This window comes from Schistocerca americana, chromosome 3 (assembly GCF_021461395.2).
Source record: "Schistocerca americana isolate TAMUIC-IGC-003095 chromosome 3, iqSchAmer2.1, whole genome shotgun sequence".
In the NCBI taxonomy this organism is placed as follows: Eukaryota; Metazoa; Arthropoda; class Insecta; order Orthoptera; family Acrididae; genus Schistocerca; species Schistocerca americana.
The window spans coordinates 969,885,765-969,903,650 of NC_060121.1; the positions used below are offsets into that span (position 1 = coordinate 969,885,765).

The window sequence follows — 17,886 nt, forward strand, 5'->3', positions numbered from 1 at the left end:
CCATATTGGGGTGCCTCATCAAGCTTTCACCACGTACCCAAAACATTGGCTATGTGTGAAATTTTACCCCAATTAGAAAGTAGCGGTTGAAAAACCGCTTCAGTTTTAACTTACTTTTATTATCATACGACCGGTTTCGGGCTGTTATAAGCCCATCTTCAGGTGTCGTAGCTCGGCTTATAACAGCCCGAAACCGGTCGTATGATGATAAAAGAAATTTAAAACTGAAGCGGTTTTTTCAACCTCTGTTTTAACCTCTGCTATAATGTCTGCTATAAATGCTCAAGTGCGGATATTCTTCCAACAGGATTGTTTCCAATTAGAAAGGGACAAACATCAAACACGGTCCGCCTCATATTGAAATACAACAAGAGAAAATCAAGCAGTCGAAGAAATTTAAATATCTTGAAGAAATAATTACACCTGACACTTTAGAAAATGCAGCTGTAGAAAGTAGGTGTTCTAAACTAGAAGGTGCTTTTCATCTCTGCAAAGACTTATACAAAAGCAAAAGCATATCTTTAAACCTAAAACTTTGTCATTATAACACCGTAATTAACCCGTCAGCTTTGTATGCATCAGAATGTTTAAACATGACGAAGAAAGGAACACTACGAGATCTTGAAATAAAAGACCGGAAAATTTTGAGGAAAATCCTTGGCCCTATCAATTTCAAAAACGAAATCGTATTCAAAATGGGCAAGCCAAATTAAAAAGGATTTACAGGAAGGTGAAATTTCAATTGATGACATTCAGGATCGAGAAGTTTTAAGAGAAAAACTTAAAATTACTAAAAACCTTATTTCGCTTACTACGCCAGTCCCACGTCCTGCCTGCAGATGGTCAAAACAGAGAAAAGAAGCACAGTTAGCCAAAATGAAAATCTACTGGCAAATGAGGAAAACACGATCAGGGAAGAGAAAAAAATCTTCGTCGTCTATAGCAGGCCGAAACGATAGGGGGAAAAAAAACACTGTACAAATAACGGGTGTCTTGTATTAATATAAAAGCAATCGTCTTTCATGAATCGTTTACTTTGTAATGAAGGCAGAAGTTCCACGCACAAACAACTTGCGGATGCCTCAGAGTACAGATTAAGTTCATTCACATGTTATTTAATATGTGAATCAATGCTTTACGACGCTTGGGACTTCAACATAAGATGCGAGTGTGTACATGTTCGTTAGTTCCTCAAAATTAATTTCGCATCTAGCTTTAACAACAATGAAATTTCACCAGCCGGCAGCATTAGAAGCGCACTGTGCTCAGTAAATATAACGTACAGAATAGTTTTGCTAAATGAGTACAAACCGCAAGAGAACGAACCTTGAGAGATTAAGGAGGATGTGAATAGATGGTGTGTGTGTGTGTGTGTGTGTGTGTGTGTGTGTGTGTGTGTGTGTGTGTGTGTGTGTGTTGGGGCTTATGGGCGCTCAACATCGAGGTCATCAGCGTCCTGACACACGTTAAAAGGAACGAATGTGGACAGACCTAAGAAAACTAAAGCACACACTCAAAGAAAGCAGGAAAAGAAGGAAAATGCTACATAAGAAAGTAAAACCGAAAGAATTGGAAAACATAGCAACGAGAATGCCACAGGAAATTGTCATTGGCTGGCCAGTTACATAAAATATGATAAAATATGGGCGAGCTTGTCACACAGTGAGCAAATTAAGATCCTCTCCCTAAAATCTTTGTAAAAACATTTGACAGGGCACAGAACTTTAAAACTTTAAGCACATTCGTCCGAGTGTTGCCTAAAAGGGATGGCAGGTCCGCTGGCAAGTCAGCCGCGGCCCGCTGGTCAGAAAATAAAACGCAGTCCAATGAAACGTGGCGCACAGTGACCTGGACGCCGCAAGCACCACACATTGGAGGGTCCTCTCGCCGGAGCAGGAAGCCATGCCTCATAGGGCTGTGGCCTATCCGAAGCGAGTGAGGAGAACCTCGTCCCGTCGATGGGGCTGGAAGGAAGTACACCACACACGCGTTGTGGGCTTGACTATAGGGAGCTTATTGTCAGTCACTTCCAGCCACTCATCGTCCCACCGACTCATGACCCGTGAGCTCAACAGCGAGGTGAGTGCGTGCAAGGGGATAGCACACTGAGATACTTGTGGGTCGAGACACGCCTCCTTGGCTGTGAGATCTGCCCTTTCATTCCCAGCAATGCCGACATGCCCCGGAACCCAGCAGAAAGCTACAGCCTTCCCCAGTCGCTGTAGTCGGAGGAGGGCATCCTGGATGGTCTGGACAATTTTGTCTGCCGCATACAAACGCTGCAATGAGTGAATGGCACTGAGTGAATCGGAACAGACAAGAAATTTAGGAGAGGAAGAAAGTCTCATCTGCTCCAGTGCCCGCAAGATCGCAGACAATTCTGCATCAAAGATGGTAGGAAATGCTTTTCAATGCGAGTACAACCACTTGAAGATGGAAGTAAAAGACCTTTGATAGCACGTGTTCCAATGACAAAGCACCATTAAAGTGAGAATGTCTTGTTCGTACGTGTTTTAGCTCCACATTGAAGAGGGCAGCACCGTCGTACAGTAGCCATGGAACATTACCTTTCGTACAGCGCGGGAGGCAGGGACACGTGTAGGAAGTGGAGATATGCCTTCCTGTGAGGTGTTGCGAAAGGATGACTGGTCCCACGAGACGGTCGCCAATAATACCCGCCCATATATTGAGGCTGACGGTTCACTGTCACTATACCATGGGGACACTCCGTATTCCGCGACTGGGTGTTGTGGAGGTTGACATTAACGCCCTTCGTACGGGTTAGTCTCATCCATGAAAACGGTGAATGACAGAAATCCAGAACCGCGGTGGCCTGTGCGACGAATCATCGACAAAACAGTCTCTGTGAAGACAGTGGGTAATAAGGCCTGCACACACACAATACCGATAGATGCGATTACCGTCGTAATGTTTCACACTGTCACCTGGCTTATCCAATGACTCCGGGCCATCTGCCTGGTGCTGACACCGCGGTCGACGCGAAACATGTTTAATCTACACCTTCAAGTGCGTGTATCTCCCTTGGAACACATTTCTGGGTATTTGTCCACAAGACCTTTTTCGCTCCTCATCCTCCCAGAGATCGTTTCTTGCAGCTTCTCCCCATGTAGCAAAATCAGCCTTTATAAATTTGACTTGGAGCGCATTTATTATTAATCTCGTCTTGTAACCCACACTCACAAATGGTGTCCCAATACTGAAAGAACTGCACTCTCTTCAGCCAGGTATGTCTGTTAAAATTACGACGAAGGCGACTGCAATTTGTTTTTCATCCCACAGGGACCTAATACAGAAGGGTGTAGTATTATGAGAATAAAATTCGTAAAGGCCAAGATGAATTAAATACACATTTGGCAAATGCGTTTACAACGTGCTGCGTACAACAGGGAATATGTGAAACTGGACGCGGATGCCTAAAATACATTTGTTTGTACCTCAGCGCATGTCTGTTTCCTTAGAACACCGAGTTCAAGCTGAAGATACGAGCAATATTCACAAATACGGTACAACTACTTATACCATCCGTATCACTGTTTCTTAGCTTTATGTCGAGGAGGAAATTATTCTGGCTGCGTAGCGGCCAAATCCTTGCAATTTTGTGTTAATCTCGCAGCTCCCTGCTTCGGTTACTGTTACATTTAACGAGATAGCGTTTATAACTAAAAATACAGTTATAAACCTCGAGCCACCTTACTGTGTGAGGAGGTTATTGCTCTGTGTATCACCGTCAGCCCCCCCTCCCCCCCACCCCCATTCATGTTCACTGCGCGGGAAAATTCATAAGCTTCTGTGTGACCCGCATCGTCTCTCTGCGAGATACACGTAGGAGGTAGCAACAAATTGGTTGACTCTTCCCAGAAACGTACGCTCTCGCAAGAAAAGAGTAAGCCACATCGTGATGCAGAACCTGTTTCTTGTAGCGTGTCCCACTGGAGTTGAATGATCATGTCCGTGACACTTCCGCTTTTACTAAACAAATCTGTAACGAAACGCGCTTTCTTCTTTGGATCTTTTATATGTTTTTTACAAATCCTACCTGATATAGTTCCTAGACTAAGGAGTAGTACTAAAAGTACAGCTCGAACGAGAGGTCGATAAGATACCTGCATCGCAGGTGGACTACCTTTCCTGGGGATTCATCCGATGAATACCTGTATGGCATCTGCCTTTCCTATTATTATAAGGCCGTTCCACTTTAAATCACTCCATAAGCATACCGCCAGATATTGGATGTGGGTGCTTGCAGTGAGTTTTCGGCAGTCTTGTAATCATACAATAACGGATCTGTCAGCCAGCTTATGTGCATTAAATTACATTTATTTTTGTTTAGAGTCAACTGCAAATTCCAGCAAAAGCGTCGATTCTCTTAGGTTTTCTTCCATTTCGTTGGCATTTTCTAGCGTTGTCACTTTTCTATACACAAGTGGCGCAAGAAAATGGGAAGTAACGTTAACTTGCAAGAAGGAAAAACATTTTCATTGAGGAAAGTGCATCACACAATATGTCATTTACGTTTTTAGTACAAATTATCTCTTTGCTGCCGGCCCGGGTGGCCGAGCGGTTCTAGGCGCTACAGTCTGGAACCGTGCGACCTCTACGGTCGCAGGTTCGAATGCTGCCTCGGGCATGGATGTCTGATGTCCTTAGGTTAGTTAGGTTTAAGTAGTTCTAAGTTCTGGGGCACTGATGACCTCAGAAGTTAAGTCCCATAGTGCTCAGAACCATTTGAACCACCTCTTTGCTTCTTGAAGATGACATCGGAAAGAAGTGCTCCGTTCGATGTTAATCATCTAAAAACATGTTATGGAAACTCCGTAATTCTCGGTGTAGCTTGTCTCCGGGAACTGCAGAAATTTCGTCTTGTTCGTGTATAGTTGTAGGACTTGAGCAATAGACATTGGTTTTAATATGTTCCCGCATGCAGAAATCGAGCACACTAAGATCAGGGGGATCTCACACGTCACGGGATGTCACCTTTACGTCAAATGACGAACCTTTCAAAAATTTGGCGAATAGCGAACGGGTTGCATCGAGGCTCCATCCTAATAATGTTTCAGGCATATCAAAATACCGAGTGGGTGTCGTAGTTGCTGCAGTGCCATCCTGATGTTCAAAAACGTAAGAGCCAATGGCACCACGATAGGACGGAGCGCACCATACTGTAACCTTGTCGCTATGTAATGGACGCTCTTGAAACTCTAGACGCTTTTCCTGTGTTCAGTAACTGAGTGTGCGCTGATATGAAACTTCCTGGCAGATTAAAACTGCCGGACCGAGACTCGAACTCGGGACCTTTGCCTTTTGCGGGCAAGTGCTCTACCAACTGAGCTACCCAAGCACGACTCACGCCCCGTCCTCACAGCTTTAGTTCTGCCAGTACCTCGTCTCCTACCTACCAAACTTTACAGAAGCTCTCCTGCGAACGTTGCAGAACTAGCACTCCTGAAAGAAAGGAAAAGGTCCCGAGTTCGAGTCTCGGTCCGGCATACAGTTTTAATCTGCCAGGGAGTGTCAACGGAAGTTCTGTTTGTTAACGTATCAGATAAGGTGAAAGCGTGCTTCATATGACATCAGTTCAAGGATATTGGCATCCTCGTTGATTTTAGTCCTTCGCTCCTTACGTGATAAGGGGCGTCGTGGATTTAACTGCTGCACAATCTGTAACTTATACGGGTGGAACTTCAATTCTTGTAGTATTCTTTGTAAGCTTAATCCCTCAGTCTTTGACGGAGATCGATGCTGTCGAACGGAGCATCTAGGAGCATTTAGGGCTCTTCTCGAAGGAAACTCTAACAGCTGCAATTTTCTGTTGAGTACGTACCGTTCGAACACCGCCTGGAGGTTTCAAGGGTGAACTAGTTTCTTCAAAATTAAGCACCCACTACACATCGTCCCCGATCGACTGCCGGCAATACAGTATACCGGTACTGACACCACTAACGTTAAAAATTTCCCCCGTCTCTGAGCCATCCTGTGCCAGAACAGCCCCACGGAGCATGCGACGGTATCCACTAGGTATACTCGATCACGCGAAGACCCTTCGCTACGTTTCGTGTAACTGGAATATGGTGGGCAATACGGACGACAGGAATCCGTTGGCGCAGCGCAGTTCAGTCTCCAAAACCAGAGTTCCACATCAAGGTAGTACAGACATCACTGTCCACGACGCTCTCTCAACAGATATATACGTGGTTACCGGGAAATTACTTCCACAGCTGGACCCCGCGGTGCTGCAGCGAGGGCGGTTTCGAGCGGCCTGCCTTTTGTAGCGGAGACTCGCCCCACAGATGGAGCACCAGATACGTCCACCGTCCGTTCTGCCCTGACACGCTGCTGGGCGCGGCTACCAACAGGACCTAACTGCGCCTTATCACGCGAGCGGCCGCACTCATAGCGCCCACCACACTCACAGTTCCTTCCTCCGATCTAAAAAAAAAAAAGAGCTCCGAATTATCGGTTCACTAATGCTTGGCACAGGACAGCAAGAAAGTGTAAACAGCTTACCGTACATACGACAGGACTTAAAAAACTACTCTACTGGCCATTAAAATTGCTGCACCAAGAAGAAATGCAGATGATAAACGGGTATTCATTCGACAAATATATTATACTAGAAATGACATGTGATTACATTTTCACGCAATTTGGGTGCATAGATCCTGAGAAATCAGTACCCAGAACAACCACCTCTGGCCGTAATAACGGCCTTGATACGCCTAGGCATGGAGTCGGACAGAGATTCGATGGCGTGTAAAGGTACAGCTGCCCATGCAGCTTCAACACGATACCACACTTCATCAAGAGTAGTGACTGGCGTATTGTGACGAGCCAGTTGCTCGGCCACTATTGACCAGACGTTTTCAATTGGTGAGAGATCTGGAGAATGTGCTGGCCAGGACAGCAGTCGAACAGTTTCTGTGTCTAGAAAGGCCCGTACAGGACCTGCAACATCCAGTCGTGCGTTATCCTGCTGAAATGTAGGGTTTCGCAGGGATCGAATGAAGGATAGAGCCACGGGTAGTAACACATCTCAAATGTAACGTCCACCGCTCAAAATGCCGTCAATGCGAACAAGAGGTGACCTAGACGTGTAACCAATGGCACCCCATACCAGCACGCCGGGTGATACGCCAGTATGGCGATGACGAATACACGCTTCCAATGTGCGGTCACCGCGATGCCGCTAAACACAGATGCGACCATCATGATGCTGTAAAAAGAACCTAGATTCATCCGAAAAAAATGACGTTTTGCCATTCGTGCAACCAGGTTCGTCGTTGAGTACACCATCGCAGGCGCTCCTGTCTGTGATGCAGCGTCAAGGGTAACCGCAGCCACGGTCTCCGAGCTGATAGTCCGTGCTGCTGCAAACGTCGTCGAACTGTTCGTGCAGATGGTTGTTGTCTTGCAAACGTCTCCATCTGTTGACTCAGGGATCGAGACGTGGCTGCACGATCCGTTACAGCCATGCGGATGAGATGCCTGTCATCTCGACTGCTAGTGATACGAGGCCGTTGGGATCCAGCACGGCGTTCCGTATGACCCTCCTGAACCCACCGATTCCATATTCTGCTAACAGTCATTGGATCTCGACCAACGCGAGCAGCAATGTCGCGATACGATAAACCGCAATCGCGATAGGCTACAATCCGACCTTTATCAAATTCGGAAACGTGATGGTACGCATTTCTCCTCCTTACACGAGGCATCACAACAACGTTTCACCAGGCAACGCCGGAAACTTTCCTCATGTCAGCACGTGGTAGGTGTCGCCACCGACGCCAACCTTGTGTGAATGCTCTGAAAAGCTAATCATTTGCATATCACAGCATCTTCTTCCTGTCGGTTAAATTTCGCGTCTGTAGCACGTCATCTTCGTGGTGTAGCAATTTTAATGGCCAGCAGTGTAAGTTACACATGTTGTCCCACGCTAACGCCATTGCGTAACAAGAGTGGTGCATAGAAGAGGGCGCTCGTCCGCGGTTTGCTACACAGACAGCTCTGGTGCGATGTGGATAGCGGGTGCGTCACAGTCCGAGAGTGAAATGGCACGGCAACTGCAAACGCATTTGAAATGCTGAAAAACGCGGGACAGAATGGTTCTTGTGGGCAAACAAAATATTTAAATTGCACACAGATTCACCGTGAAATTCTGGCGGTATACGCACCAAATACAATGTCATCGCTAGCCGCAGTGAAGTGGTGGCAACAATTTGACCGAGGCCCGCACGCACGTGGACAATGGCCATCGACATCCGCCAAAGACGACAGAGCACCGACAATCGAGGAAACGATTCGCAACAACTGCAGTTATACCCACTACGAAGGCGTTTCTCGACTTGCTACGTGACCAAGGAGTGAATTTTTACTGAAAGAAATTGAACTGGTAGAAAGATCAGACCGTTGTTTACAGAGATTGGTGACTTCGTTCAAAAATAGTGTCGTGTATATGTGCAACTTTAAAGTGTAGTGGAGTATTCCGGAGAATTACTTAGCTTTCCATAATAATGTGGAACTTAATTTTTGAGGTCCATTCGTACGTCTTTCCGAGGTTGGAAGCTCCCGCTGCCGTTTCCTACGTATGTGAATTAGTTTACTTCCGCCCTCTGCATTTTTTATACACTTCACACAAACAGGTTTTGCCACCTATGTGTAATATTCGGGGTATTACGTTTTATTTCTGTAAAATATTATATATGATTGTCAGTGGCGCAATACTTTAGGCTAATAAAGTCATCAGAAGATCAAAACAAACTGCTAAACGATTTAGAGAAGATATCTGAATGGTGCGAAAAGTGGCAGTTGACCCTCAATAACGAAAAGTGTGAAGTCATCCACATGAGTGCTAAAAGGAACTCAAACTACGGTTACACGATAAATCAGTCTAATTTAAAAGCCGCAAATTCACCCAAATACCTAGTTATTACAATTAGGAGCAACGTAAATTGGAAGGAACACATAGAAAATGTTGTGGGGAAACCTAACCAAAGACTTCGTTTTATTGGCAGGACACTTAGAAAATGTGACAGATGTGCTAAGGAGACTACCTACACTACGTTTGTCCGTCCTCAGAATACTGCTGCGCGGTCTGGGAGCCTTACCAGATAGGACTGATGGAGTACATCGAAAAAGTTCAAAGAAGGGCAGCACTTTTTCTATTATCGCGAAATATGGGAGAGAGTGTCACAGAAATGATACAGGATTTGGGCTGGACATCATTTTTCGTTGCGACGGAATCTTCTCACGAAGTTCCAATCTCCATCTTTCTCCTCCGAATGCAAAAGTATTTTGTTGACACCGACCTACATAGGGAGAAACGATCACCACGATAAAATAAGCGAAATCAGAGCTCGTACGGAAAGACATAGGCGTTCGTTCTTTCCGTGCGCTATACGAGATTTCAATAATCGAGAATTGTGAAGGTGGTTCGATGAACCCTCTGCCGGGCACTTAAATGTGATTTGCAGAGTATCCATGTAGATGTAGTCCTAAAAGCTGTAACATGTCCCTTTTAACTTGTTGCGACTGCTCATCTACAATTGCATTAATTATGCACATCAGATTGTATGGCTTGCCCTGCTTTTATGCATTTTACGACTGACTGACAAATGTAATCTGCAAAGTAATCGGAATATTTTTTTCAAGCAAATGTTGACTTCTGAGTCTGTTCTGGATAGAGCATGTGCTGACCTGGCAGCCGATATTAGTAGTCAACTCAGGGCTTCTGCATATGACGCAGTTATCTGTATTTCAGTAAAACTGAAGGAATCTGCACAAATATCCACGCAGATGCTAATGAGAAATGAAAGTGATGCGAAGATTGGCAACATGCTTTAAGTGATAAAAAATGTAAAATTAACCATTTCACAAAACGAAAAACGTCAATGAGTCACAAACTGCAATCAGTCAACTCAAATACTTGCGTGCAATAATTTATAGGTATACAAACAGATTATCTACAAAGGAGATTGCTTACAAAATATTTCTGTAAACTATCCTAGAATGCAGCTCAAGTTTGAGGCACCCACCCAGATAGGACTCTTTTGGGATACTGAACTTATCTAAACAATGACAGCCAGGTGCTTAGCCAACTTACGTGGGACATCCAGTTGCTGTATAGCTGGAACGGATAACGATTCGAAGGTAGACGCGAACCGTGCCGGGAAAACTTACTTATAAATGTATCAAAAACCAGTATCAAGAGAAGCATCTACAACTACTCTCCAAGATCCTATGCATCGCTCCCGAAGGATCACGAAGACTAGGAGTACACTAACAACAGCGCGCACATACACGCATTTAGGCAATCATTCTTTCCGCATTGCGTATCCGAATGTAACGGTGGAGGAAAGCAAAAAACGTGGTACAATATCAAGTTCCCTCTGCCGCTACTGTACTTCATAGAAGTTTGCAAAGGAGGTAAGTAGATGTAGACATTGCTTGATTAGTTGAAGCCCAGTGGTTTTGGAGCGTTACAGCGTACATTCTTTAGATGCGCTGGAAACCATGCAGAGGTGAGAGAAAAATTTTGTTACAACGGTACCCTTGGCGCTTTGGTTTGTCGCCTTCTGAAGCACGGGGCGGATTAGCAGCTCTTTCTCCTCCATTATCTTCTTACATTCCTGTGCGGTAGCATTTAGCGCAATGGTTATTATATCCCATACAACGTAGACAATGCAAAGAGAGTCATAGAGACGCAGTGTGCCACATGACGTCTAAAACACCATTTCATGGGATATTTTTCATTTTGGAACGCACCACTGTTATTTTCCTCAAGTTTCCGTATATTCAGTGCATTGGTCGTCAGCTTGTCGGTCGTAAACGTACAGCGTGTTACCACACTTCGCATTTGTAAATTCTAGTGTCACAACTGCACAAAACGCGAACTAGTCTTGATAACTCCAACCTTACGCGCTAGCTGTTGTGCAAAATTTTCTGCGCGATCGAGTAGCCAAAACGGGAAAACGGCGAGTTTACAAGGAGCTGAAACCGCTGAGCATACACTGCCTGTCCAAAAAGTTTCGAATTTTACTTTATTCCAGGCGTACAAGCGACTTTAGCGCAGTAACAACGGTGACAGCTTTAAGTAGCAACTTGAACGACAGATGTGCACTCCATCAGTCACAGACATTGTTAAGTAGTGGACGTGTGGCGACGTTGCTGTGCCAATCTCTAAAGAGACAGTTCAAGACGTTCTCCACAATGTTCTGAAGAAGACAAAACTGTGTGTAAAGTTGCATGGGGGCTTAATTAAGTAGAATGCAAATATTTTTAATTTTAGTAGCTGTATGTACGATTACGAAGTCTCGTAACCGGTTGGCCCTGACTAGTATTAGTACGCAATCTGACTGCATAGAATAACAACAAAGAATGAAAGGAAATTTCCGTTACCACAATTAATTAATTAAGTCCCCAGCAACTATAAAAGCTACGAAACAAAAACTACGAACAACAAAGCACAAGTGTAACTGTTCTGTGTGTGGAAGTGTGATTCAACGTACACATCTGGCACGGTTCTTCCTCAATACGACAAGATATTTTAAATACCATTTCAACTGAATTAATTAAATAAAACTGAAATACTATAATTGCACATAGAAACCTGAATTACAGTCTAATACACGAACACAAGCCAGATGCTTTGTTGACTGAACCTGTGACCAAGAGACATTGTTAGTTAGAAAATTAAAAAAAATAAAAAATAAAAAATTAAAAAAGTAAAAAATAAAAAAATAAAAAATAAACAAAATAAAAAATAAACAAAATAAAAAATAAACAAAATAAAAAATATATATTGACTAAAAATACACTCTGATCATTACAACATCTCCATTCGAACAACATCTGCTGTCTAGCCCATCAAAACAACTGCACACGACATGGCCTCAAATAGTACAGCTATCGACACCCTCTCAGCAAAGCACTAACCACCACAACTTCTGAACAAGCACTGCCAGTGGAGGCGGCGGAATAAAACTCTTTGGCGCAATCTCTGGCGCTGTGACTCAGTGTAGCCACCTTTCAAAGTTTATCCCGAACACACTGACTTCAAAACAAAAACATCAGCTTGGCGCCTGCCACGATCTGATTGAAATGCAAAATGCGGACCGTTCTTTTCTAGAACATGATTATCGCGGGTGACGAAACTTTGCGTCACCGATACGAGCCTACCACAAAACAACAAATTTTAGGAGGTACCGTGAAGGGTCAACGCTTTAACGACATAACAGACGTTCAAGTCAATGTAACACGCAAGTTGAACAATATCCCAAAGTAGTTATCTTTTGGCAATGAGCGTTCCAACCGGGAGGGGGGGGGGGGGGGGGGGGGGCATTAGAACCATCATCTTAACTTTACCCCGTTTCTTATTAATCCAGTCTCTGAACTTTTTGAACTGACGGTATATCACATGATTTTACGAAACTGGCTCTTCCGAGAACAACAAAAATCCACAGCCATACACTTTCTATATAAATAATCTTTAGGTAGTGTTTACCAATGTAGCGTCGTGGGGGTTCGTTTGCGCAAGTAATAGAAACCTGCATTCAATTCCTACTTACCAGAACGGCATCATACAAGTGTGATTAATTCGTGTAGCGACCGTCAGACAGAAAATTTGAAAACTTGCATAAGCGATGAATGTTTTACTTTATATGGAATCAAATCTCAACTTAAGCTATGCACTGTCAGAGCTCAGGGTACAACAGCTCCCCACATTTCTCCATTAAAAGTCGTGGGTACTTTCCCAGGACCCCCGTAAATGACTGCACAGACCGCGCCGAGAAGAATTACCTGCGCAATACAATTACATGGATCTCAACCTATGAACGCTTTTTAAAGACTTTTTCCGTGCGACGTGGGTCAACAATGAGCCAGACACGCGTAACCTGTTATAAGGGTAGTAACACAACTTCCTCGAAGGAAGACAATGTAATTGACTACAACTTTATTAAACCAACAACCGGATGGAGGACGTTAACTGTGATCAACGACCGGAAAATTCAACTACAGCTTACAGGAAAAAGCTTCTGATTAAATGATCAGAATCCTGCTCTACCTGCTACTTAAATGTGTATAGTCGCTTAACAAGTGCTGCAGATATTCTCACGGTTTGTGCATATGCCCAATTATTTGTTAGCCTCTACTGTATCCTAGGAAAATGACAGCTTGTTACATTACTGGAGAGTGCTGCTTCTGGTTTCTGTTCCCATGGTCTAGTCACGGTAGTAGTTTGTTCGAATGTCTGACATGGGTGATAGATTACACTTACGACAAACCTCAATAGATTTTTCAGTGCTTACACGGAAACGGCAAACCACGTAAATTAAACTTCAACAAAATGAAGACTGATACAACACACAAACGATAGAACATAAATATTATTAGCAGCCCTGTCTTATCCTGTACACTGTACTGTTAGCAACAAACTTTCAAGAAAGTATATACAATACTGGCCATTAAAATTGCTACACCAAGAAGAAATGCAGATGATAAACGGGTATTCATTGGACAAATATATTATACTACAACTGACATGTGATTACATTTTCACGCAATTTGGGCGCATAGATCATGAGAAATCATTACCCAGAACAACCACCTCTGGCCGTAATAGCGGCCTTGATACGCCTGGGCATTGAGTCAAACAGAGCTCGCATGGCGTGTACAGGTATAGCTGCCCATACAGCTTCAACACGATACCACAGTTCATCAACAGTAGTGACTGGCACATTGTGACGAGCCAGTTGCTCGTCCACCATTGATCAGACGTTTTCAATTGATGAGAGATCTGGAGAATGTGCTGGCCAGAGCGGCAGTCGAACATTTTCTGTATCCAGAAAGGCCCGTACAGGACCTGCAACACGCAGTCGTGCATTATCCTGCTGAAATGTTGGGTTTCGCAGCGATCGAATGAACGGTAGAGCCACGGGTCGTAACACATCTGAAATGTAACGTCCACTGCTCAAAGTGCCGTCAATGCGAACAAGAGGTGACCGAGACGTGTAACCAATGGCACCCCATACCATCACGCCGGCTGATACGCCAGTATGGCGATGACGAATACATGCTTCCAATGTGCGTTCACCGCGAGGTCGCCAAACACGGATGCGACCATCATGATGCTGTAAACAGAACCTGGATTCATCCGACAAATAACGTTTTGCCATTCGTGCACCCAGGTTCGTCGTTGAGTACAACACCGCAGGCGCTCCTGTCTGTGATGCAGCTTGAAAGGTAACCGCAGCCACGGTGTCCGAGCTGATAGTCCATGCTGTGCGGCAAACGTTGTCGAACTGTTCGTGCAGATGGTTGTGGTATTGCAACCGTCCCCATCTGTTGACTCAGGGATCGAGACGTGGCTGCATCATCCGTTACAGCCATGCGAGTAAGATGCCTGTCATCTCGACTGTTAGTGATACGAGGCCGTTGGTATGCAGCACGGCGTTCCGTATTACGCTCCTGAACGCACCAATTCCATATTCTGCTACCAGTCATTGGATCTCGACCAACGCGAGCAGCAATGTCGCGATACGATGAACCGAAATCGCGATAGGGTACAATCCGACCTTTATCAAAGTCGAGAACGTGATGGTACGCATTTCTCCTTACACGAGGCATGACAACAACGTTTCACCAGGCAACGCCCGTCAACTGCTGTTTGTGTGTAAGAAATCGGTTGGAAACTTTCCTCGTGTCAGCACGTTGTAGGTGTCTCCACCGCGGCCAACCTTGTGTGAATGCTCTGAAAAGCTTATCATTTGCATATCACAGCACCTTCTTCCTGTCGGTTAAATTTCGCGTCTGTAGCACGTCATCTTCGTGGTGTAGCAATTTTAATGGCCAGTAGCGTATAAATTGATACAATGTATGTTAACAAGTTCACGTAACTTCTACAATATGTAGACAGTGAAACGTTGACGTTTACTCGTCAGAAAGCAATGCAAACTGTCTTACAGAATCAAAGAACTTTGACAAGTTTACGAAATTTCTGTTTGTAAATGTGTGTACGTGTGCGTTGTCATTATCAGTGTGTGTGTGTGTGTGTGTGTGTGTGTGTGTGTGAGAGAGAGAGAGAGAGAGAGAGAGAGAGAGTGAGGGGGGGGGGGGGGGTTGAGGGAGCGTCGTTGGACAGATCTTTAAAGGTAGAGAACAGAGTTCCGTTGCGGAGAGCTTTGTATTCGTTTATTATTTCTTCTCTCTCAAGTATGGCTTTCTGTCTTAGGTAGTGTTCGTTAGCTATTCCTTTCTGTGGGCAGTGGAGGTTTCTGCTGCATTTGAGAATTTTTTTGTGGGTGTTAACGTACGCTGATCTGTTCTGCGAAAGCAGAATGACAGCTGTTACTTTTAGTGCTATTCTTTGTTCTACGTACTTGATATCAAATTTCTGCTCGTATGTCCAATACAAACTGAACTGAAATCCTGACACGTTAGTTGGTAACTATCAGATGTGTTGTGTTTGTGTTGGCTGTCCTTAGTATTCTCTGCACTGGGTTATCTGTTCTGTAAGCTTTTTTTACTCCATGTTATTTCGAGTATGTTGCCTATCCTCTGCGCTGCTTTGTTGTTTTAAGTGAGAGTGTACCGTTTGCTTCTTGCTGTAGCTGTTACACGAGCGCGCGCGCGCGAGCGAGAGAGAGTGTGTGTGTGTGTGTGTGTGTGTGTGTGTGTGTGTGTGTGTGTGTGTGATATTTCTGTATTGTTAGTGTCTTACTACGGTTTGAACTATTTTGTTCTCACTGTGATTAAGACAGCTGTTTCCTAGGAGTTCACTGACTAGCGATCTCTCTGATAGCCCGTCTCTTTGTGAGTACAGCTGGTCGTCAAATGGGAAAACTTTTGCTCTGTGATTAACTTCAGAATGTTTGTTTTTCTTTTTTGTGGTGTTTGGAAACGTTTTCCTGTGGTTCTAATTCTTTCTTGATGATGCAACGGTTTCTGTGTGTGTGTGTGTGTGTGTGTGGGGGGGGGGGGGGGTGTATATACTGACATACTTGGATATGACGTCATTACCACCTCGTATCGGATTTACATCGTCTACAATACTCGAAGCGACCCATGTTTTCTTTTAAGGGGTGGGGGATACGTAATATTTTATCTAGTAAGCTAATTTAAATATAGTTTTACAGGAAGATTTACAATGTACAGGTGGCAGTGCGTGTGATATAAAGGGACTTAAAGCTTTTGGAAGTTCTCATTTTGTGATGGGTAAAGTTGGGGCACACGTAATTTGGCTCGACGAATAGGCTGTATAGCATCGAGGAGGGACACCTGTGGTGGCAAAGAGGAAGACTGGAATAGGCAGGATTGATTATTGACGACGGTTAAGTGGCAAGAATACAGAGATGGAATAAACTGATGGAAGACTGAAGAAACTACGGGACGGTTCCAAACCAGCCGACGGAAGAAGTAGAAGGGGGGGGGGGAGAGGGGGGGGAGAGAGAGAGAGAGAGAGAGAGAGAGAGAGAGAGAGAGAGAGAGAGAGAGAGGGGGGGAAGGAGGGGGGATGAACGATGGGGGGAAAAGTGAAGAACAGTCGATTCGCCAACCTTAACGAGGTGACGCGGTGTTGCGCGCACATGTGTGAACTGGTGCGGTGGCAGACATGTGGCACAACATGTGCTAGCCCAGCCCCGCCCACCCACAGCTCGTTTCGCTCCCGCTAGAAGCTTCCGCCGTCACAACGGCTCCATTCATTCACTCGCCGCACACCGCCTGGGTGGGACGCGCTTGCCAGCCCGCGAAGCTCACAACTGGAGCACGTCCAGACCTGTCATTTGCCGCAACTCGCAGCGCTACGCAGTCGGTCGGTCTGGTGTGACGTGATCGTTCTTTTAGTCCTGGCGGAGTATACGCACGGTTGGTGATTCGGGAAAAATTCGACAGTGTCCTAGGCCGGGATTCGATTCCGGATACCATCCTATGGCGGGCGCCACTCTACTCTCAGCTGTCTACATTCGCCCGAGTACACTGGAGCCTCAATGATGTAAAGTTCTGCATAGGAAAGTTATGTCAAGAGTGCTGGTCGCTGCGATTTAGGCCCACTGCGCTGCCGCTGACACGCTATTAATAAACGGGTTGCCCCTTTTGACCTCCGCAAAATATGTATCAAGCACAATTTAGCTACCAGGAACACATTGCTTCCATTATTGCCTTTCTCGTATCTTAGTTCGTAACGAAGTTATGAACAGCAATACGTCTTGTATAAATGACACCCTATATTCCTTACTCGGTAATCCACTTCCTCTCTCAAGACCTGTTCAAAAACAAGCCACAGCGTACCATTAACGTAAACATGGCGTTATGAAAAACATATCACAAAACTGACTGACACTTTGTACTAGCACACAGTCCAGGCAACACGATAACCGATAACCTATGTATGTATGTATGTATGTATGTATGTACACTACTGACCATTAAAATTGCTGCAGCAAGAAGAAATGCAGATGATAAACGGGTATTCATTGGACAAATATATTATACTACAACTGACATGTGATTACATTTTCACGCAATTTGGGTACATAGATTCTGAGAAATCAGTACCCAGAACAACCACCTCTGGCCGTAATAACGCCCTTGATACGCCTGGGCATTGAGTCAGACAGAGCTTGGATGGCGTGTACAGGTACAGCTGCCTATACAGCTTCAACACGATACCACAGTTCATCAACAGTAGTGACTGGCGTATTCTGACGAGCCAGTTGTTCGTCCACCATTGATCAGACGTTTTCAATTGATGAGAGATCTGGAGAATGTGCTGGCCAGAGCGGCAGTCGAACATTTTCTGTATCCAGAAAGGCCCGTACAGGACCTGCAACACGCAGTCGTGCATTATCCTGCTGAAATGTTGGGTTTCGCAGG

The 17,886-nt window shown here is 44.8% G+C and overlaps 1 long non-coding RNA gene and 1 other non-coding gene across 2 annotated transcripts in view; both read right to left on the reverse strand.

Moving 5' to 3' along the window:
• Positions 1 to 17,886, reverse strand: part of LOC124607110 — a 463,292-nt gene that overhangs the window by 219,020 nt on the left and 226,386 nt on the right. The gene's annotated exons all lie outside the window — the stretch shown is intronic.
• Trnal-caa lies at positions 5,286 to 5,360 on the reverse strand. The gene has a single exon. It is a non-coding gene; the product is annotated as a tRNA-Leu (tRNA).